At 59.6% G+C, this 21,656-nt stretch overlaps 1 protein-coding gene, 2 non-coding genes and 1 pseudogene across 6 annotated transcripts in view; 1 reads left to right on the top strand and 3 right to left on the bottom strand.

Moving 5' to 3' along the window:
• Window positions 1-21,656, bottom strand: part of LOC119168652 (uncharacterized) — a 293,472-nt gene that overhangs the window by 38,503 nt on the left and 233,313 nt on the right. The window contains exon 1 of one of the 4 annotated variants that reach the window (XM_075866131.1): window positions 11,788-12,095. The exons of the other annotated variants lie outside the window; for them this stretch is intronic. The gene's annotated coding sequence lies outside the window, so the exon portion shown is untranslated. Of the gene's footprint in view, window positions 1-11,787; window positions 12,096-21,656 lie in introns of those variants that run through there. 4 annotated transcript variants of the gene reach the window in all.
• LOC142766394 (U2 spliceosomal RNA) lies at window positions 2,397-2,624 on the bottom strand (annotated as a pseudogene).
• LOC142766299 (U2 spliceosomal RNA) lies at window positions 7,265-7,454 on the bottom strand. Its single transcript, XR_012884479.1, has one exon. It is a non-coding gene; the product is annotated as a U2 spliceosomal RNA (small nuclear RNA).
• Window positions 17,026-17,215, top strand: LOC142766298 (U2 spliceosomal RNA). Its single transcript, XR_012884478.1, has one exon. It is a non-coding gene; the product is annotated as a U2 spliceosomal RNA (small nuclear RNA).

Here is a 21,656-nt window from a genome sequence, read left to right as displayed (position 1 = left end):
TCCGCCGCTACACACGCCATCGCCTTGCCCTGGGACGGCTTCTCCTGGAGAGAACGGTCCCGGTCCTGGTTGAGGATGGCCCGAAGGATCTTGATCAGCTTGTTCCGGTTCCGCGCTGACACCGTGGCCTCTCCGCAGGTGATGCGGGCGCCCTGGTCTAGTAGCTCCCAGGCGACGGACAGGCGACGGGAGGCTTTGCGTGCCTCCGTCCAGACAGACTGCAGCTGGGTCGCAGTCTGCCGGAAGTCGCCCTCCGTTTCGCCTGAGAGGTAGGCCTCGGTGTCGTCCGTGTCCGCCGGTCGCCTCAGCCGCCTCGACACCACCCGGTTGAGCTCCTCCCTCGCTCGCTCCCGGACCTCCAGATCAGTCGACGACAGGAGCTTGAAGGCCCCGTCCACTCGGCAGATGTCGCTGAGCTCCGCCGCAAGAGGGATCCCTGCAGTGCCGGCATGTGCGCTCCCGTACACATACTCGTTTGACGCTCTGGCCGGCACGTACAGGGTCCTCTTGATCAGCGGGCGAAGCTCCTCGTCCAAGCGATGCCACTCTCCTTTGCTGGCAAGGCCCACCCGCATGGCGAAGTTGAGGGCTGGATATAGAAATGTTTTAATAGAATCCAGCCTCTGCCATGGGGTGAGCATGGAGGAGAGCAGCCGTCTGCCGAGATGGATGGCCTCGTCGACCGTTGTCTGGTCCGGTAGCACCCGAAACCCCACAGGACGCCCCAGGAACCGGTGCCCCTCGAAGTCCGCCAGTGCCGGGACCGGGACGCTCCCCACGGTGAAAGTGGTGGGCCGTGTGCCCACCGGGTAGCGCCCGGACAGGTGGAGGGTGCGGCACTTGGCAGGCTTCAGTCGCAGCCCGAGCGGGTCCGAAAGGGCCGTCACCACGTTGAGGCGGCGCTGCAAGGTGGCGGGATCCCCGGCGAGCAGCGTCAGATCATCGGCGTAGGCAAGGATGTTGTGTTGCCTATCGCCTCCCTGCACCGCTCTAATGATGGGGTCCACCACCAGGTTGAACAGCAGGCCGCTCAGGGGACAGCCTTGGCGTAGGCCCGCTCCGATGGCGATTGGCTCCGTGGTGCCGTCAGCTGCCACGACGCAGGTGGTGTTGGCGCGGTAGAGTTCCTCCACGATCTCCGCGAAGGGCTCCCCCGCGCCGGCGCCGCGGACAGCGTCGACGAGGGCCTCATGGGCGACCGAGCCGAAGGCGTTGGCGTAGTCGAGGAACCCCACGCACAGCTCCCCACCTCCCGTCCTGGCGTCGTCCAGGCGTCCCTGCAGCACGAAGTTGTGTTCGAACACCCCATCGTGCGGCAGGAAGCCCTTCTGACACCTGGACAGTACCGCATGGTCGCCCAACCACCGCTGCAGCCGCGTGGTGAGACACCCGGCATACAGTTTGGCGATCGTTCGACCAAGGGCAATGGGTCGCCAGTTTGTGGGGTCCTCGCGGTCGCCCTTCTTGTGAATGAGGATCGTCCTCGTCGACTTCCAGCTCTGGGGTGTGCGGCGATATTTGAGGCAGACGTTGAATACCGCCGCAAGGTACCGCCCTTCAGGGTCCACCTGCCTCCAGTGGTGGTAAGTGAGGCGGTCCTCTCCCGGAGCTGTACTCTCGCACCTTCGGAGCTTGGCTGCGACCTCGTCGTCCAAGAAGGGGCAGAGGTCCAGTTCCTCGTTGGTGGGGGCTCGCGTCCTGAGAATTGTTGTGTCCACTGCTGCCGGAGACCAGAGGCGGGTGTAGTAGCTTTGAAGCGTGCCTGGGTCAATGGGGCAGAGCTGCGAAGGGCCCTCCGCAATCAGCCGGACGGCCCGGCGCCGGTTCCTCCTGTAAAGAGCCTGTATCTGGGAGGGGTTATCGGGATTAATCTCGCGCCGAGGTGGTGTTTGGCGCGAGTCCCGATTGGGCAGCCTCAGGTGGTCAGTAATGGCTGCCTCTGCGCGGTCCAGGATGGTTTCGAACCGCGCCCACTCCTCCTCAGATACTGGCAACCGGCTTAGTGCCCGCAGCTCCGCCGTCATCTCAGCTAGGACCCAGGCACTCTCTGGTCCGGCGGTGTCGGCCATCTCCTCCTGGGTGCCGTATGTGCTGCCGCTGTGTCGGTTGACTGTGCGGGGTGTCATCGCCTCGGGAGAAGGTGGTGGTGGACTCCCGATGGCTCGCCCCGCAGTCTGCTCTGGAAGCTCCCCCTCTGCAGGACTGCAGTACTCGTCCGAGGGGGAACTCGGTCGTGCTGCCTGGTGGTCAGCTGGGCTGCCCGCCGCATCCTCGACGCCGCCTGGCAGGGGGGTAGGCAGGACACTCGACGCACCCACGCCGTTTACCCCGGTATCATGGGTAAATCCGAACACTCCTTCTATCATTGAATTTATTGTCGAACTCACCCCGCAGGGGGTGAGTGGGCCGATCCCGGAGGTAGTGCAATACCGGGCCAACCCGTGGCGGAGGTGAAGCAAGCTTCAAGCACTCCGCCGCATCACAAAAATAAGTTTAATATCTTGGATCCAAATAGGATCCGTATCAGATATTAAGCTGATAAGAACAGAATTTTTTTATTATACTTAGTACACAAACATCATACATGGTTATATAACATAACAAAGAACGGCAATAAAAGGTGTATAAATAAAATCAGGTAACAAAAAGGCTAAAAAAGAGTTAGTGGTGTTAGTATGAATAAAAGCGTATAACAATAAAAAACGCGGTATCGCTTCTCGATTAAAAAACTATTTACAAAACGCCTATATGGCCACGATAAATGTCCGTAGAGGCAGCGATCGTGTCTGAAACGCAAAGTCTTTTCATGGTCCGCAGGTAGCTCCTGGAGCAGAACCTGCGGCAGACACGATCGTTGGCCGGATCCCACGAGCCGAGGCAGCCTACGACGATGGCGTCGACGGAGACGCGCTGGAACCGCTGGAGGAGATGACGCTGTAGAGGGGCGTACTTCTCCTCCTTGACCCTCCGAGCCTCCTGGAACGCCTGCATACGGTTGTCGAAGGGACAGCAGACGTCCAGGATCAGGGCTTCCTCACCACGGGCCAGGACGAGGTCGGGTCGCAAGCCGGGGACGCCGACCTGCTGGTTCTCCCCGATGACGGTGAACCGCTCCAGGGCCGCCTTCTTGAGGCGCGCAACGATGGCGTTGTGGCGCTCTGTCATGGCCCGGCTCTGCCGCATGCAGTGGCAGAGGACGTGCGGCAGGGTCTCCTCCCCGTACCCGCAGCGTCGGCACCTTTTGTCAGCTGCGGGCACCCACGTTCTTGTGCCGTTCAGGGGGAGGAGATTCAGCCGGGCTCGATGAATGAAGCGCCACTCCTTGAAGCGAGTGTAGCGGCCGGACCTCATGAAGTGGAAACTGGCGGGGTCCGCCGCTACACATGCCATCGCCTTGCCCTGGGACGGCTTCTCCTGGAGAGAACGGTCCCGGTCCTGGTTGAGGATGGCCCGAAGGATCTTGATGAGCTTGTTTCGGTTCCGCGCTGACACCGTGGCCTCTCCGCAGGTGATGCGGGCGCCCTGGTCCAGTAGCTCCCAGGCGACGGACAGGCGACGGGAGGCTTTGCGTGCCTCCGTCCAGACAGACTGCAGCTGGGTCGCAGTCTGCCGGAAGTCGCCCTCCGTTTCGCCTGAGAGGTAGGCCTCGGTGTCGTCCGTGTCCGCCGGTCGCCTCAGCCGCCTCGACACCACCCGGTTGAGCTCCTCCCTCGCTCGCTCCCGGACCTCCAGATCAGTCGACGACAGGAGCTTGAAGGCCCCGTCCACCCGGCAGATGTCGCTGAGCTCCGCCGCAAGAGGGATCCCTGCAGTGCCGGCAGGTGCGCTCCCGTACACATACTCATTTGACGCTCTGGCCGGCACATACAGGGTCTTCTTGATCAGCGGGCGAAGCTCCTCGTCCAAGCGATGCCACTCTCCTTTGCTGGCAAGGCCCACCCGCATGGCGAAGTTGAGGGCTGGATATAGAAATGTTTTAATAGAATCCAGCCTCTGCCATGGGGTGAGCATGGAGGAGAGCAGCCGTCTGCCGAGATGGACGGCCTCGTCGACCGTTGTCTGGTCCGGTAGCACCCGAAACCCCACAGGACGCCCCAGGAACCGGTGCCCCTCGAAGTCCGCCAGTGCCGGGACCGGGACGCTCCCCACGGTGAAAGTGGTGGGCCGTGTGCCCACCGGGTAGCGCCCGGACAGGTGGAGGGTGCGGCACTTGGCAGGCTTCAGTCGCAGCCCGAGCGGGTCCGAAAGGGCCGTCACCACGTTGAGGCGGCGCTGCAAGGTGGCGGGATCCCCGGCGAGCAGCGTCAGATCATCGGCGTAGGCAAGGATGTTGTGTTGCCTATCGCCTCCCTGCACCGCTCTGATGATGGGGTCCACCACCAGGTTGAACAGCAGGCCGCTCAGGGGACAGCCTTGGCGTAGGCCCGCTCCGATGGCAATTGGCTCCGTGGTGCCGTCAGCTGCCACGACGCAGGTGGTGTTGGCGCGGTAGAGTTCCTCCACGATCTCCGCGAAGGGCTCCCCCGCGCCGGCGCCGCGGACAGCGTCGACGAGGGCCTCATGGGCGACCGAGCCGAAGGCGTTGGCGTAGTCGAGGAACCCCACGCACAGCTCCCCACCTCCCGTCCTGGCGTCGTCCAGGCGTCCCTGCAGCACGAAGTTGTGTTCGAACACCCCATCGTGCGGCAGGAAGCCCTTCTGACACCTGGACAGTACCGCATGGTCGCCCAACCACCGCTGCAGCCGCGTGGTGAGACACCCGGCATACAGTTTGGCGATCGTTCGACCAAGGGCAATGGGTCGCCAGTTTGTGGGGTCCTCGCGGTCGCCTTTCTTGTGAATGAGGATCGTCCTCGTCGACTTCCAGTCGACGAACATCTTCCAGTCGACTACACTTTGATCTTAGCCAAAAGGCCGAGAAGCGATGCAATTCATTAGCACGTAATTAAAATCCATTCTTTCACACCTCGTACTTAGTTCTGGCCAAAAGCCGGGCAAACAGTAGCAAAGCAATTCCGACGTCCACCCATGCACAACCAGCATTGTGCACCGACAGCGGCAGCGCTGGCTTCACGGCATTGCTTTTATCCCCAGTCCGCTTGAAGTTTCTAGTTTCGCTTACAAACATGTTAAAACTGAAACCTTCTTTTTCCCAGAGGTCGAAGCCACGCGTGCTTGCTTGCATGCGTACTCTCTATGCGCCCATGACGTCACACCAAATGCTTGCCGGCGAACATTATCAGCCATGTCGCGAGGGATGCTACAGCACTTGTTTTAAAAACTGATGCATAGTGTACATGTCCAACTCGAGCACCAAAGTCTGGAAGGAAAAAAAAAAAAAAAAAATGACTGCGCAAAATGTGAATACGTCACCCATCCAACATGGCTTCTACGCCGGCTGCCCAAGCAACGCCTCTGCAACGACGCCCACAATCATCGGCAAAAAGGTGGTGCCTTTGGCTGCTTCAGCACGCTCAACATATGCCTTGCAAGTTCCGACGTGGCGGAACACCGCACCGAGGTCGACGAAGGTCCTGCCGTGAAAGGCAGACCCGGGAATGCGTGCGAAACGTCTACCGCGTGGGTTGTGAAGCCGGTGAATGAAGGATCATGTGGCAGAGGGTGACGGAACGTGAGTGTGCGACTTGCCGCTGCGATGTCGTTCAAGCGTTCAACGGGCCGGCAGGTTCTGTCTGTCGTGGTCGAAAACGTCCGAGTCAAAGTTTTGCTGATTCCGAGGGGTAGGAGTGCTATGGTGGCGTGTACGAGGCGCTGGTGCGGCGCTCCGTCGATCGTGCCGGACGGACATGAGGCGGCCGAAGGCGGTCGTCAAGTGGTCGCGGAAATCAGTGGAGAAGTACTCGCCTGCGCTTTTCGTCGAAGACTCGCGACAGACGGTCTTCGGGAGACACGGGTGGTTGCACAAATGCGACCGTGCGTCAACGTGCAGCCATATTCGTGGATTATTTCGCCCCATTACGATAGCTTCGTCACTGCGCTCGCTGGTGTTGCTTGTTTTTGTTGACCTTCACTTGTGGCTCACACCCACTGTGGGGGATTGGCTGGTTTGTTGTTCTGCTTCTTCGACTTCTACATACTCGGCTTAGTGAAGCTGTGAGGAGTGACGAGTGGGTACGGAGGCAAAGCGCGCCCGGGGCGTGATCTCACGCGTCCTGGGGTCCACGTCGCTTCAGGTACGTGCGTGGTGCGTCCGTACGTCTAGTGCGCAATTTTCTTGGAACTTCCAGCAACTGGCAATTCCATTGAGGTGAGCGTGCGAGGATGTTCGTTGTAATTAACGAGAGCCAACGGTGGATGAGCTGGTATGAGATGGTGTTCAGAAATGAAGTGTTTGATCAACAAGGCGATGCCCGCCGTGGTGGTCTGATGGCCGTAAGGTACTCGGCTGCTGACCCGCAGGTGGTGGGATCGAATCCCGGCCGCGGCGGCTGCATTTCCCTGTGCTCAGATTAGGGTGCACGTGAAAGAACCCCAGGTGGTCGAAATTTTCCCATAATCATATGGTGGTTTTGGGACGTCAAACCCCAAAGGTCAGTGGACATAGGAAAAGCACATCGGGGCTTTGCCGCTCCACCGTACAGCAGGTGTGTGCGGAGTGGGTCGTGTGGCGTTCTTTGCGATTTTAATTTGTGATGGGGAATAGTGTAGATGCGTAGACGTGGCGAGAGCACGCGTCTTCAGGTTCAGACGCCGCGTGAAGATGTGAAATAAAAATGCCTTCGCTTGCCACTGCAACTGTAAACAGAAACACCAACCAAACCCCATTTTCTAGAGGCTTTTTTATTTTTCGTTGCGAAACGGGTGAATTCGAAAAGCGGAAATAGCTTGGCACATACATACACACTTCTACACACATACATACATACACATCGCACATGCATACACATCGTATACACACTTCTAGCTTTCCTCCGAAACAGTAATGATAATTTCCTCAATAGTTTTATTGATATGAGTAGGAATGTTAAAAAAAATAAGAAACTTGAGTATGTACGTGTGAACATAACAAAATAAAAGAGACCCTCCATATATGAAATACACACGGAAACATTTATTTTCCCAGAGCAATCGTAAGTGCAAACACAGCTAGCGCACTCCCTGCCCGCGAATACCGCGTCAGCCGGGGCGGCGTGCCGCCACCGTCTCGGACACTCGACGCACCCACGCCGTTTACCCCGGTATCATGGGTAAATCCGAACACTCCTTCTATCATTGAATTTATTGTCGAACTCACCCCGCAGGGGGTGAGTGGGCCGATCCCGGAGGTAGTGCAATACCGGGCCAACCCGTGGCGGAGGTGAAGCAAGCTTCAAGCACTCCGCCGCATCACAAAAATAAGTTTAATATCTTGGATCCAAATAGGATCCGTATCAGATATTAAGCTGATAAGAACAGAGTGTAAATTTTATTATGTTACAGACAATGCATGGGATGTCTGGAATTAGCCGGACGACATCGTATTGTTCCTGGACATAGCACCGGGATAGCCAGTTAAAGTGGACGCGGATGGTGGTACCAGGGACGCCAGGATGTAGGTCATCACAGGAACCGCCGGAACAGCAGCGGCTTAGTCAGGGCACCTGGCAGGTGGTGGGCGATGTGGCGACGTAGACGGTGGGTCTTGTCTTGGTCATCGGTCGTCTAGCTGCGTCCATGTCCCACGTGCGCGTGGTAGATGGCGCGGGACGCTGCCACCACCTCGCTCACGCAGAGTTTCTTCATGAGACGCAGGTAGCTGCGGGAGCACAGGCGCTGGAGGACGCGGTCGTTGGCCGGGTCCCAAGCGCCGAGAGCCCCGACGATGACGGCGGCCACCGTTACTCTCTGGTAGCGGCGACGCAGGTAGTCGGCGACGGGTTGGTAGCGTGCGACCTTGTCGTTTCGCGTGTTGGTAAAGGCCTCCGGTGTGTTCTCGAACGGGCAAGCCACGTCGATCACCAGGGCCTCCTCTCCGCGAACCAGGACAAGGTCAGGACGCAGTCCGGTGTCGCCGACCGGCCGGTTCTCGTACGCTACGGTGTAGTCGCGGGCAGCGGCCGTGCGAAGGCGCGAGACCACCGCGTTGTGCCGTGCCTGAGACATGGCGCTGTGCGTCATGCAGTGGCAAAGCACGTGCGGTAGCGTCTCCCTCGCGTAGCCGCAGACCCGGCAACGCTGGTCTCGGTCAGTAGGGCCCCACATGACGGCGCCATTCAGGGGTAGCAGGTTGAGGCGCGCCCGGTGGATAAACCGCCAGTCGGCGAAGTGTGTGAACGCTCCCGTGGAGATGAAATGGGAGCTCGCACGATCCGCCGAGACGCAGGCCATCACCTTTCCCTGGTTCGGTTGGTCATGGAGGGCGTTGTCCCTGACGTGGGCCAGCACATCTCGTAGCGTCCGCATTACCCGGTTCCGCTGTGTTGAAGGTAGCGTCGCGTCGCCGCAGGTGATGGTAACGTTGTCGGGCCGCAGGGACCACGAGACTTGTAGTCTTCGGGACGCCTTACGGGCCTCGGTCCACACGCTGCGCAGCTGGGTTGCCGGCCTTGAGTGGACGACCTGTCGGTCGCCAGAGAGGTACGCCTCCAACTCGAAACGGGTAGCCTCCCATCCGAGGCGGGTGGAGGCGATCTCGTAAGCGTCGGACAGGGCGAGATCCCGCAACGACTGATCTGAAGTCGTCAGGAGCTTGAAAGCGGAGTCGATACGACAGATGTCGTATAACTCCGCTGCCACCGGTATCGCTACTGCTCCTCCGGAGGCGCTCCCGTAGACGTAGTTCGTCGAGGCGTTCACCGGTAGGTAGAGTGTTCGCTTGACCATGGGCCTGATGGCAAGGTCCAACCGGTGCCAATCTGTTTTAGTCAGGGCGCCGCACCTCATGGAAAAGTTGAGAGCGGGGAACACAAATGTCTTGAGGGCGTCAATACGCTGCCAGGGGGCTAGGAGGGACGAAAAAATTGCCGTGGCGTTGCGAATGGCGTCCTCAATGACATTGGTCCCCGCTCGCTGTGGAAGGCGGAAACCTACCGGGCGTCCGAGGTAGCGGAGCGGCTCGGAGTCGCTCAAGGCGGTTACCGGGACGCCGGAGACCCGGAACACGGTTGGCCGCATTCCGACGGGGGTGACGCCGCTGAGGTGCAAGGTCGTACACTTGCCCGGGTTGAGAGAAAGCCCGAGCGGTGTTGATAGCGCCTCGACCGTGTCGATGCGTTGTTGGAGAAGAGCAGGACAGTCGGCCAGGGGCGTCAGGTCGTCGGCATAGGCGAGGATGTTGTGGTCGTCGCCCGTGCCTTGGACGCCTCGAACTACGGGGTCTATGACCAGGTTGAAGAGCAACCCGCTTAGCGGGCAGCCCTGGCGTAGACCCGAGTGGATAACGACCGGATCTGTCGTGCCCTCTGCAGCAACGATGACAGTTTGGTTGTCACGGTAGAGGTCCTCGATGAGGGCGGTGAACGTCTCCCCAGCACCGGAACCACGGAGGGCATCCAGGAGGGCTTGGTGAGGCACGGACCCGTAGGCGTTTGCGAAGTCCAGGAGGGCTGCGCAAAACTCCGTGCCACCAGCTCTGGCTGCGTCCATGCGGTGCTGAAAGATATAATTCAGCTCGAAAACGCCGTCATAAGGGAGGAAACCTTTTTGGCACCTTGACAAGACCTGGTGATCCATGATCCAGGCTTGCAGACGCGACGCAAGACACTTGGCGTACAGCTTGGAGGCAGTACAGCCGAGTGCGATGGGGCGCCAGTTGCCCGGAACAGAGGGATCACCTTTCTTGTAGATGAGAACCGTGCGTGACGTTCGCCATGAGTCCGGTGTGCGACGGTGGTGAACACAGGCGTTGAACAGGGAGGACAGGAAGCGGGCCTCCGGGTCGACGGACCTCCAGTGTTGGTACGTCAGTCTGTCGGGTCCGGGAGCCGTGTTCTCCGACTTCCGGAGCCGGAGGAGAACTTCGTCCGCCGAGAACGACGCCGTGTTGACCGGAACAGGAGCCGCTGGTCGTTGAAACAACGCTGACGTGTCTGCCGTGCGAGGTGACCAAGTGGAGGCCCAATGGTCCTGGATGTCTCGTATAGGTATGGTACAGGACCGTGTGGGACCCTCCATGATCAGGCGCACGGCACGTCGGCGGTTCCTGCGGTAGAGACGCTGGATCTCTGTCGCGTTGTCGGGGTTGACGTCTCGAGCAGGGCGTCCCGGTGTTGCCGGAGGGAGGCGGACAGCTTCCGCAGCCAGAGCAACAGCCTGAGACCATGCCTGCTCACACGTCGCCCATGATTCTGGCGTTGGGGCTGAACGGAGCGTGGCTCGCAAGACGCGGACCTGCTCCGCAAGCAGCATGGTGCGGTCCGTTGGCATCTCCATCGTCGGTGCTTCGACAGGAGTGTCGTGTGCACCGTCGTCGACTTCATCCGCGCCAGTGTCTTCCAACCGCTCGGAAAGGGAAGGGGATGAGGAGGAGCGGGAATTGGCCGACAGAGGGCGGCGGTCGACGACGATGCCGGCAGCTGGGACACTCTGTTCGTCCACCGGCTCGTTGGCCGATGCGTCGTCGGAGTCGTCGGTACCGGAGACGTCGGCAAGCTCCGTGGACATCCGTGAGGAAGCCCTTGAAGCCGACGACGTGGAGCCGGGACCGGTATGGCGACGAGAAGACGAGCCGGGCGTGGATGAGACCTCGCCAGTCGTGGACTGGGGACCAGGATCTGGTGGCACGGACGGTGGCGTTCCGGGACCCGAAGGCGATTGCCGAGGCGTAGAAGAGCCGGAGCCAGAAGTTGGAGAGGAGTGGCCTGGCATAGTAGACGCCTCGGAACTTGACACCGACGGAGAACCGGTTGCCGAAGTGCTGGAGGCCGACCCGGTACTGGAAGATGGCGTCGATGTGGAAGAATGGCCTCCACGACGTCTTCGAGACCGGGAAACGGTTGCTCGGGTCTGTGGTGCTGGTACTGCTCGGCAAGTTGTACCGGAAGGAGCTGGGCCGGAGCGTGGTGTGGTTTCTGTGCCAGAGGGACTGGAGGTAGTCGCCGTAGGCTGCCGTGGGGGGCGAAGAGGTACAAATGGAGTGGACTCCTCTTGCGCATGCCGTGCCATGGTGTGCCGGGCCAAGGAGCGTTCGCAATTGAAGCTCTTCGGGCAATACCGGCAGGGATGGTAAGGCTCGTTCGAGGCAGGACCCGGGCAATCGTGGCGGGCGGACAGCGAATTCAACCGGGCATCACAGGCGACGCACCGGTAGAGCCGCTCCGTTGGCCGAACCCCGTGTTTCTGCTCCATGTGGGACCGCCACGCGGACAGTCGGAGCGAGACTGATGTGCGAGCTTGGCAGCCCGCGCAACAGGGATAAGGACAACGAAGGAGCCCTGGCACCGGCAGGTACACCGTCATGATGCCCCGGTGAATGACGGGCGGTCGGGAGCGAGGAGGGCCCGATGCTGCCACTGAAACGCCAGTAGACGCGGGTGTGCCAGGACGAGGCCGCTGGGCCGGCGGGGGCGCCGGTGTGCTCGTCCCCGAAGGGGGAGCGGGACGCCGCCGACGGCTACCGGAACCCAGGAAGAGCGGCTCGACGGACATGGCAGGTGGCCGGCGGGGGGTAGGCATGGCCAGGCAGGGACTTCTCCAGGTCCTCGTGGACGGACGTCCGGGCAGGAAGGCCGGGGCGACGGCGACGACGTCGGCGAAGTGGTCACGAAGACCGGGGTCCGCTGGTGTCACCAGCAGGCATTGGCGACCGGACCGGGAGTGGCAGGCAAGAAAAGGCTTGTAGACTCTCACCACTCCCGGAGGGCGTCTTCTCCCGCTGGCTTGACTGGAACGCCCGGTCGGTCGGTGTCCACGTCCCCGTGGCTTGATGTCCGGTCCGGTAGGCTCCGACGACGGCGGCGATGAAGTGGTCACGAGGACCGGGGCCCGTGGGTGTCGTCAGCAGGCATTGACGACCGGGCCGGGAGTGGCAGGCAAGAAAAGGCTCGTGGACTCTTACCACTCCCGGAGGGCGTCTGCTCCTGCTGGTGGGCCCGCCGCGTCGGTAGATGGCCGGAGACTCCTTCGAATGTGCAGCAGGGCCGAGGAACTAGGTGGACCCAGGAACAGCGTAGCTCCGTGCGACCAGGGGGGAGGGGACCTTCCAGGGTGGCCGGCTCCCCGGGAGGGACCGTTCTCGACCTTTGGCTGTTAAAATCAAAGTGGGAAATCCACGTGTACTACACTTTGATCATCGCTTCTCGGCCTTTTGGCTAAGATCAAAGTGTAGTACACGTGGATCTCCCACTTTGATCTGTACAGCCAGAGGTCGAGAACGGTCCCTCCCGGGGAGCCGGCCGCCCTGGAAGGTCCCCCCCCCTGGTCGCACGGAGCTACGCTGTTCCTGGGTCAACCTGGTTCCTCGGCCCTGCTGCCCCTTCGAAGGAGTCTCCGGCCATCTACCGACGCGGCGGGTCCACCAGCAGGAGCAGACGCCCTCCGGGAGTGGTAAGAGTCCACGAGCCTTTTCTTGCCTGCCACTCCCGGCCCGGTCGTCAATGCCTGCTGACGACACCCACGGGCCCCGGTCCTCGTGACCACTTCATCGCCGCCGTCGTCGGAGCCTACCGGACCGGACATCAAGCCACGGGGACGTGGACTTCGACCGACCGGGCGTCCCAGTCAAGCCAGCGGGAGAAGACGCCCTCCGGGAGTGGTGAGAGTCTACAAGCCTTTTCTTGCCTGCCACTCCCGGTCCGGTCGCCAATGCCTGCTGGTGACACCAGCGGACCCCGGTCTTCGTGACTACTTCGCCGACGTCGTCGCCGTCGCCCCGGCCTTCCTGCCCGGACGTCCGTCCACGAGGACCTGGAGAAGTCCCTGCCTGGCCATGCCTACCCCCCGCCGGCCACCTGCCGTGTCCGTCGAGCCGCTCTTCCTGGGTTCCGGTAGCCGTCGGCGGCGTCCCGCTCCCCCTTCGGGGACGAGCACACCGGCGCCCCCGCCGGCCCAGCGGCCTCGTCCTGGCACACCCGCGTCTACTGGCGTTTCAGCGGCAGCATCGGGCCCTCCTCGCTCCCGACCGCCCGTCATTTACCGGGGCATCATGACAGTGTACCTGCCGGTGCCAGGGCTCCTTCGTTGTCCTTATCCCTGTTGCGCGGGCTGCCAAGCCCGCACATCAGTCTCGCTCCGACTGTCCGCGTGGCGGTCCCACATGGAGCAGAAACACGGGGTTCGGCCAACGGAGCGGCTCTACCGGTGCGTCGCCTGTGATGCCCGGTTGAATTCGCTGTCCGCCCGCCACGATTGCCCGGGTCCTGCCTCGAACGAGCCTTACCACCCCTGCCGGTATTGCCCGAAGAGCTTCAATTGCGAACGCTCCTTGGCCCGGCACACCATGGCACGGCATGCGCAAGAGGAGTCCACTCCATTTGTACCTCTTCGCCCCCCACGGCAGCCTACGGCGACTACCTCCAGTTCCTCTGGCACAGAAACCACACCACGCTCCGGCCCAGCTCCTTCCGGTACAACTTGCCGAGCAGTACCAGCACCACAGACCCGAGCAACCGTTTCCCGGTCTCGAAGACGTCGTGGAGGCCATTCCTCCACATCGACGCCATCTTCCAGTACCGGGTCGGCCTCCAGCACTTCGGCAACCGGTTCTCCGTCGGTGTCAAGTTCCGAGACGTCTACTATGCCGGGCCACTCCTCTCCAACTTCTGGCTCCGGCTCTTCTACGCCTCGGCAATCGCCTTCGGGTCCCGGAACGCCACCGTCCGTGCCACCAGATCCTGGTCCCCAGTCCACGACTGGCGAGGTCTCATCCACGCCCGGCTCGTCTTCTCGTCGCCGTACCGGTCCCGGCTCCACGTCGTCGGCTTCGAGGGCTTCCTCACGGATGTCCACGGAGCTTGCCGACGTCTCCGGTACCGACGACTCCGACGACGCATCGGCCAACGAGCCGGTGGACGAACAGAGTGTCCCAGCTGCCGGCATCGTCGTCGACCGCCGCCCTCTGTCGACCAATTCCCGCTCCTCCTCATCCCCTTCCCTTTCCGAGCGGTTCGAAGACACTGGCGTGGATGAAGTCGACGACGGTGCACACGACACTCCTGTCGAAGCACCGACGATGGAGATGCCAACGGACCGCACCATGCTGCTTGCGGAGCAGGTCCGCGTCTTGCGAGCCACGCTCCGTTCAGCCCCAACGCCAGAATCATGGGCGACGTGTGAGCAGGCATGGTCTCAGGCTGTTGCTCTGGCTGCGGAAGCTGTCCGCCTCCCTCCGGCAACACCGGGACGCCCTGCTCGAGACGTCAACCCCGACAACGCGACAGAGATCCAGCGTCTCTACCGCAGGAACCGCCGACGTGCCGTGCGCCTGATCATGGAGGGTCCCACACGGTCCTGTACCATACCTATACGAGACATCCAGGACCATTGGGCCTCCACTTGGTCACCTCGCACGGCAGACACGTCAGCGTTGTTTCAACGACCAGCGGCTCCTGTTCCGGTCAACACGGCGTCGTTCTCGGCGGACGAAGTTCTCCTCCGGCTTCGGAAGTCGGAGAACACGGCTCCCGGACCCGACAGACTGACGTACCAACACTGGAGGTCCGTCGACCCGGAGGCCCGCTTCCTGTCCTCCCTGTTCAACGCCTGTGTTCACCACCGTCGCACCCCGGACTCATGGCGAACGTCACGCACGGTTCTCATCTACAAGAAAGGTGATCCCTCTGTTCCGGGCAACTGGCGCCCCATCGCACTCGGCTGTACTGCCTCCAAGCTGTACGCCAAGTGTCTTGCGTCGCGCCTGCAAGCCTGGATCATGGATCACCAGGTCTTGTCAAGGTGCCAAAAAGGTTTCCTCCCTTATGACGGCGTTTTCGAGCTGAATTATATCTTTCAGCACCGCATGGACGCAGCCAGAGCTGGTGGCACGGAGTTTTGCGCAGCCCTCCTGGACTTCGCAAACGCCTACGGGTCCGTGCCTCACCAAGCCCTCCTGGATGCCCTCCGTGGTTCCGGTGCTGGGGAGACGTTCACCGCCCTCATCGAGGACCTCTACCGTGACAACCAAACTGTCATCGTTGCTGCAGAGGGCACGACAGATCCGGTCGTTATCCACTCGGGTCTACGCCAGGGCTGCCCGCTCAGCGGGTTGCTCTTCAACCTGGTCATAGACCCCGTAGTTCGAGGCGTCCAAGGCACGGGCGACGACCACAACATCCTCGCCTATGCCGACGACCTGACGCCCCTGGCCGACTGTCCTGCTCTTCTCCAACAACGCATCGACACGGTCGAGGCGCTATCACCACCGCTCGGGCTATCTCTCAACCCGGGCAAGTGTACGACCTTGCACCTCAGCGGCGTCACCCCCGTCGGAATGCGGCCAACCGTGTTCCGGGTCTCCGGCGTCCCGGTAACGGCCTTGAGCGACTCCGAGCCGCTCCGCTACCTCGGACGCCCGGTGGGTTTCCGCCTTCCACAGCGAGCGGGGACCAATGTCATTGAGGACGCCATTCGCAACGCCACGGCAATTTTTTCGTCCCTCCTAGCCCCCTGGCAGCGTATTGACGCCCTCAAGACATTTGTGTTCCCTGCTCTGAACTTTTCCATGAGGTGCGGCGCCCTGACTAAAACAGATTGGCACCGGTTGGACCTTGCCATCAGGCCCATGGTCAAGCGAACACTCTACCTACCGGTGAACGCCTCGACGAACTACGTCTACGGGAGCGCCTCCGGAGGAGCAGTAGCGATACCGGTGGCAGCGGAGTTATACGACATCTGTCGTATCGACTCCGCTTTCAAGCTCCTGACGACTTCAGATCAGTCGTTGCGGGATCTCGCCCTGTCCGACGCTTACGAGATCGCCTCCACCCGCCTCGGATGGGAGGCTACCCGTTTCGAGTTGGAGGCGTACCTCTCTGGCGACCGACAGGTCGTCCACTCAAGGCCGGCAACCCAGCTGCGCAGCGTGTGGACCGAGGCCCGTAAGGCGTCCCGAAGACTACAAGTCTCGTGGTCCCTGCGGCCCGACAACGTTACCATCACCTGCGGCGACGCGACGCTACCTTCAACACAGCGGAACCGGGTAATGCGAACGCTACGAGATGTGCTGGCCCACGTCAGGGACAACGCCCTCCATGACCAACCGAACCAGGGAAAGGTGATGGCCTGCGTCTCGGCGGATCGTGCGAGCTCCCATTTCATCTCCACGGGAGCGTTCACACACTTCGCCGACTGGCGGTTTATCCACCGGGCGCGCCTCAACCTGCTATCCCTGAATGGCGCCGTCATGTGGGGCCCTACTGACCGAGACCAGCGTTGCCGGGTCTGCGGCTACGCGAGGGAGACGCTACCGCACGTGCTTTGCCACTGCATGACGCACAGCGCCATGTCTCAGGCACGGCACAACGCGGTGGTCTCGCGCCTTCGCACGGCCGCTGCCCGCGACTACACCATAGCGTACGAGAACCGGCCGGTCGGCGACACCGGACTGCGTCCTGACCTTGTCCTGGTTCGCGGGGAGGAGGCCCTGGTGATCGACGTGGCTTGCCCGTTCGAGAACACACCGGAGGCCTTTACCAACACGCGAAACGACAAGGTCGCACGCTACCAACCCGTCGCCGACTACCTGCGTCGCCGCTACCAGAGAGTAACGGTGGCCGCCGTCATCGTCGGGGCTCTCGGCGCTTGGGACCCGGCCAACGACCGCGTCCTCCAGCGCCTGTGCTCCCGCAGCTACCTGCGTCTCATGAAGAAACTCTGCGTGAGCGAGGTGGTGGCAGCGTCCCGCGCCATCTACCACGCGCACGTGGGACATGGACGCAGCTAGACGACCGATGACCAAGACAAGACCCACCGTCTACGTCGCCACATCGCCCACCACCTGCCAGGTGCCCTGACTAAGCCGCTGCTGTTCCGGCGGTTCCTGTGATGACCTACATCCTGGCGTCCCTGGTACCACCATCCGCGTCCACTTCCAACTGGCTATCCCGGTGCTATGTCCAGGAACAATACGATGTCGTCCGGCTTATTCCAGACATCCCATGCATTGTCTGTAACATAATAAAATTTACACTCTGTTCTTATCAGCTTAATATCTGATACGGATCCTATTTGGATCCAAGATATTAAACTTATTTTTGTGATGCGGCGGAGTGCTTGAAGCTTGCTTCACCTCCGCCACGGGTTGGCCCGGTATTGCACTACCTCCGGGATCGGCCCACTCACCCCCTGCGGGGTGAGTTCGACAATAAATTCAATGATAGAAGGAGTGTTCGGATTTACCCATGATACCGGGGTAAACGGCGTGGGTGCGTCGAGTGTCCGAGACGGTGGCGGCACGCCGCCCCGGCTGACGCGGTATTCGCGGGCAGGGAGTGCGCTAGCTGTGTTTGCACTTACGATTGCTCTGGGAAAATAAATGTTTCCGTGTGTATTTCATATATGGAGGGTCTCTTTTATTTTGTTATGTTCACACGTACATACTCAAGTTTCTTATTTTTTTTAACATTCCTACTCATATCAATAAAACTATTGAGGAAATTATCATTACTGTTTCGGAGGAAAGCTAGAAGTGTGTATACGATGTGTATGCATGTGCGATGTGTATGTATGTATGTGTGTAGAAGTGTGTATGTATGTGCCAAGCTATTTCCGCTTTTCGAATTCACCCGTTTCGCAACGAAAAATAAAAAAGCCTCTAGAAAATGGGGTTTGGTTGGTGTTTCTGTTTACAGTTGCAGTGGCAAGCGAAGGCATTTTTATTTCACATCTTCACGCGGCGTCTGAACCTGAAGACGCGTGCTCTCGCCACGTCTACGCATCTACACTATTCCCCATCACAAATTAAAATCGCAAAGAACGCCACACGACCCACTCCGCACACACCTGCTGTACGGTGGAGCGGCAAAGCCCCGATGTGCTTTTCCTATGTCCACTGACCTTTGGGGTTTGACGTCCCAAAACCACCATATGATTATGGGAAAATTTCGACCACCTGGGGTTCTTTCACGTGCACCCTAATCTGAGCACAGGGAAATGCAGCCGCCGCGGCCGGGATTCGATCCCACCACCTGCGGGTCAGCAGCCGAGTACCTTACGGCCATCAGACCACCACGGCGGGCATCGCCTTGTTGATCAAACACTTCATTTCTGAACACCATCTCATACCAGCTCATCCACCGTTGGCTCTCGTTAATTACAACGAACATCCTCGCACGCTCACCTCAATGGAATTGCCAGTTGCTGGAAGTTCCAAGAAAATTGCGCACTAGACGTACGGACGCACCACGCACGTACCTGAAGCGACGTGGACCCCAGGACGCGTGAGATCACGCCCCGGGCGCGCTTTGCCTCCGTACCCACTCGTCACTCCTCACAGCTTCACTAAGCCGAGTATGTAGAAGTCGAAGAAGCAGAACAACAAACCAGCCAATCCCCCACAGTGGGTGTGAGCCACAAGTGAAGGTCAACAAAAACAAGCAACACCAGCGAGCGCAGTGACGAAGCTATCGTAATGGGGCGAAATAATCCACGAATATGGCTGCACGTTGACGCACGGTCGCATTTGTGCAACCACCCGTGTCTCCCGAAGACCGTCTGTCGCGAGTCTTCGACGAAAAGCGCAGGCGAGTACTTCTCCACTGATTTCCGCGACCACTTGACGACCGCCTTCGGCCGCCTCATGTCCGTCCGGCACGATCGACGGAGCGCCGCACCAGCGCCTCGTACACGCCACCATAGCACTCCTACCCCTCGGAATCAGCAAAACTTTGACTCGGACGTTTTCGACCACGACAGACAGAACCTGCCGGCCCGTTGAACGCTTGAACGACATCGCAGCGGCAAGTCGCACACTCACGTTCCGTCACCCTCTGCCACATGATCCTTCATTCACCGGCTTCACAACCCACGCGGTAGACGTTTCGCACGCATTCCCGGGTCTGCCTTTCACGGCAGGACCTTCGTCGACCTCGGTGCGGTGTTCCGCCACGTCGGAACTTGCAAGGCATATGTTGAGCGTGCTGAAGCAGCCAAAGGCACCACCTTTTTGCCGATGATTGTGGGCGTCGTTGCAGAGGCGTTGCTTGGGCAGCCGGCGTAGAAGCCATGTTGGATGGGTGACGTATTCACATTTTGCGCAGTCATTTTTTTTTTTTTTCCTTCCAGACTTTGGTGCTCGAGTTGGACATGTACACTATGCATCAGTTTTTAAAACAAGTGCTGTAGCATCCCTCGCGACATGGCTGATAATGTTCGCCGGCAAGCATTTGGTGTGACGTCATGGGCGCATAGAGAGTACGCATGCAAGCAAGCACGCGTGGCTTCGACCTCTGGGAAAAAGAAGGTTTCAGTTTTAACATGTTTGTAAGCGAAACTAGAAACTTCAAGCGGACTGGGGATAAAAGCAATGCCGTGAAGCCAGCGCTGCCGCTGTCGGTGCACAATGCTGGTTGTGCATGGGTGGACGTCGGAATTGCTTTGCTACTGTTTGCCCGGCTTTTGGCCAGAACTAAGTACGAGGTGTGAAAGAATGGATTTTAATTACGTGCTAATGAATTGCATCGCTTCTCGGCCTTTTGGCTAAGATCAAAGTGTAGTGTTGGCTTGTCCATCCTACTCCTGCTCTTTGTAGAAGCAATCGACCACCCGCCCGGTTAGTGCGGTGTCTTTCTCTGTCTCTTCTTGTGTTGTTGTTGTGTGCATGCCTTCTTAGCTTGTTCGAGCGACCAGCAACGACTGCCTGCGGATTCTTGGACCCCCCTGCTGACACTTGGTTCCTGCTGCCCTGGATTTCTGGCTCTGGTCATTGGTGAGATGCTAGTTCTTTAAAACACTTCTTTTTTGCCTGTCTTTTCCGCCCCCCTTTGGGGGGGTGGGTTCTCGTGCTCGGCGAGACGGGCTGCTCCAACCGGCCTTGCCGGCAGCTTCCCGTCTGAAAAGCACCCTTTTTCTTGTGTATTAGTTGGCTCAGCGGCCCTTGCATCATCTGCCCAAGTGATGTAAGATAGCGCAAGCCTTCCTTGCACGCTCTTTTTTTTTTTTTCTTTCTTTCGGAGCGCGCCTCTACTCTGGACACCAGCGAGCGCCGCTGGTGACCACGTGGAAGCAGCGTCTCCGCTCTCTCCTCTTTCTTCACTTTTCTCTCTCTTTTTTTTTTCTTTTTTCTTCTCTCCTCTCTTCTACTTTCCGTCCACGTGGCCCGCGCTAAGGCTCCCCTCCCGCTCCCACTGTTGCCAGCTACACTAACAATGTAGCCAGGCGACTTTCTCTCTACTCTTGCACGCTCCTTTTTTTTTTTTTTTTTTCCGGAAGCGCCGCTGCTGACACGTGTCAGTAGAGGGCACGCTCAACCGGGTTCTCCTGCCTTCCCTTTTTTTTTTCTCTTCTCTCACTCGCTCGCTTTCCTCTGTCTTCTTTACTAATTCCTTCTGGTACCCTCCTCTCTGCTGAGGCGGTCAGTACTCTCTCTGCCTTCTTGGGGCTGCCAGCTGCACTCACCATGTAGCGGGTAGCCCGCGACTCTCACTGGTGCGCACGCCGTGGTTTTTTTTTTCTTTCTCTTCATTTTCTTTTTCTTCCTCTTCCTCTCTCGGCGAGCGCACCCCTCTTCTCTCTTCTCCCCCGACTAGGGGGAGGAGGTCACACACTCCCTCCTTTTCTTCCCCTTTGTCTTAGGTCGCCAGCTACACTTAAACATGGGTTGACGATCACCCCCCACCCCCACCTTTTTTTTTTTTTTCTTTTTTTCCTTCTCTTCTTTCTCTATCTCCTCTCCATCTTTCTACTTCTCATTCAAGTGTACAGTGCCGTCTTTTATTGAAGTGTTTTTTCTCAAGATGCCTAAGTGTTCTCACAATGATGTACATCCTGCCGTGATAATCCTGTTTTCTTTAGAAGTGTTCGCCCACCAGTAGGTGATGTCCGAGGAGGTAGGTCCCCCGAATACAGGGGAGACCGGGACGCCCACTGCACCGAGGCCGCGAGATGCCCAAAACCAACCCCAGCTAGGCAAGGAGGGACAGACCCTTGATGTCTTTTTCCCAATCCCACACAGCTTCACCTGCCCCATAGACAAATGTGGGGTACGGTACTCCGGGATCAGCTGGACAAGCAGGCGACAAAGCTTGGTGCGGCATCTACTAGACGAGCATGAGCTCAAAGTAAAGGTGGCATACACCTGTACCCTATGCTCCACGACCGGCCTTGGGCTGCATCCCACACTCCACTCCTGCATCGCAAGAGGTAGACACGAGCTGTCGCCCCTCGACCTCAACAGGCACAAGTGTCCACAATGTCCTGCCACCATGACAACAAGGAAGGGACTGGACAACCACATGCGCAAACACAAAAGACAGGAAGCACAGCACATGAACGAGGGACCAACGACTTCAAGGACTTCGAGGGCGGCACCTACTGCAACTCCGACTGGCCGACCCCCCCGCGCTGCTGCCGGCAACCAAGCCACACGGACAATGACCCTTCGATCGTCACAGAGCTCCAACTCAACGACGTCAACGGGATCATCACCAAGCGAGGACAGCACGACACTGAGCGCAACGCCGGACTCTCCAGCACCAACAGAGCTGGCACTCACACCTTCCTCCCCCCTTCTAGGTGACTTGCAGGAAATCCCTGACCGGGTTTCGGCAACTACGGGCACCCCATCG

The sequence above is a fragment of the Rhipicephalus microplus genome, chromosome 6 (assembly GCF_043290135.1).
Source record: "Rhipicephalus microplus isolate Deutch F79 chromosome 6, USDA_Rmic, whole genome shotgun sequence".
NCBI lineage: Eukaryota > Metazoa > Arthropoda > Arachnida > Ixodida > Ixodidae > Rhipicephalus > Rhipicephalus microplus.
The sequence above is the reverse complement of the archived record's forward strand: the minus strand, read 5'-3'. Positions and strand labels throughout refer to the sequence as shown.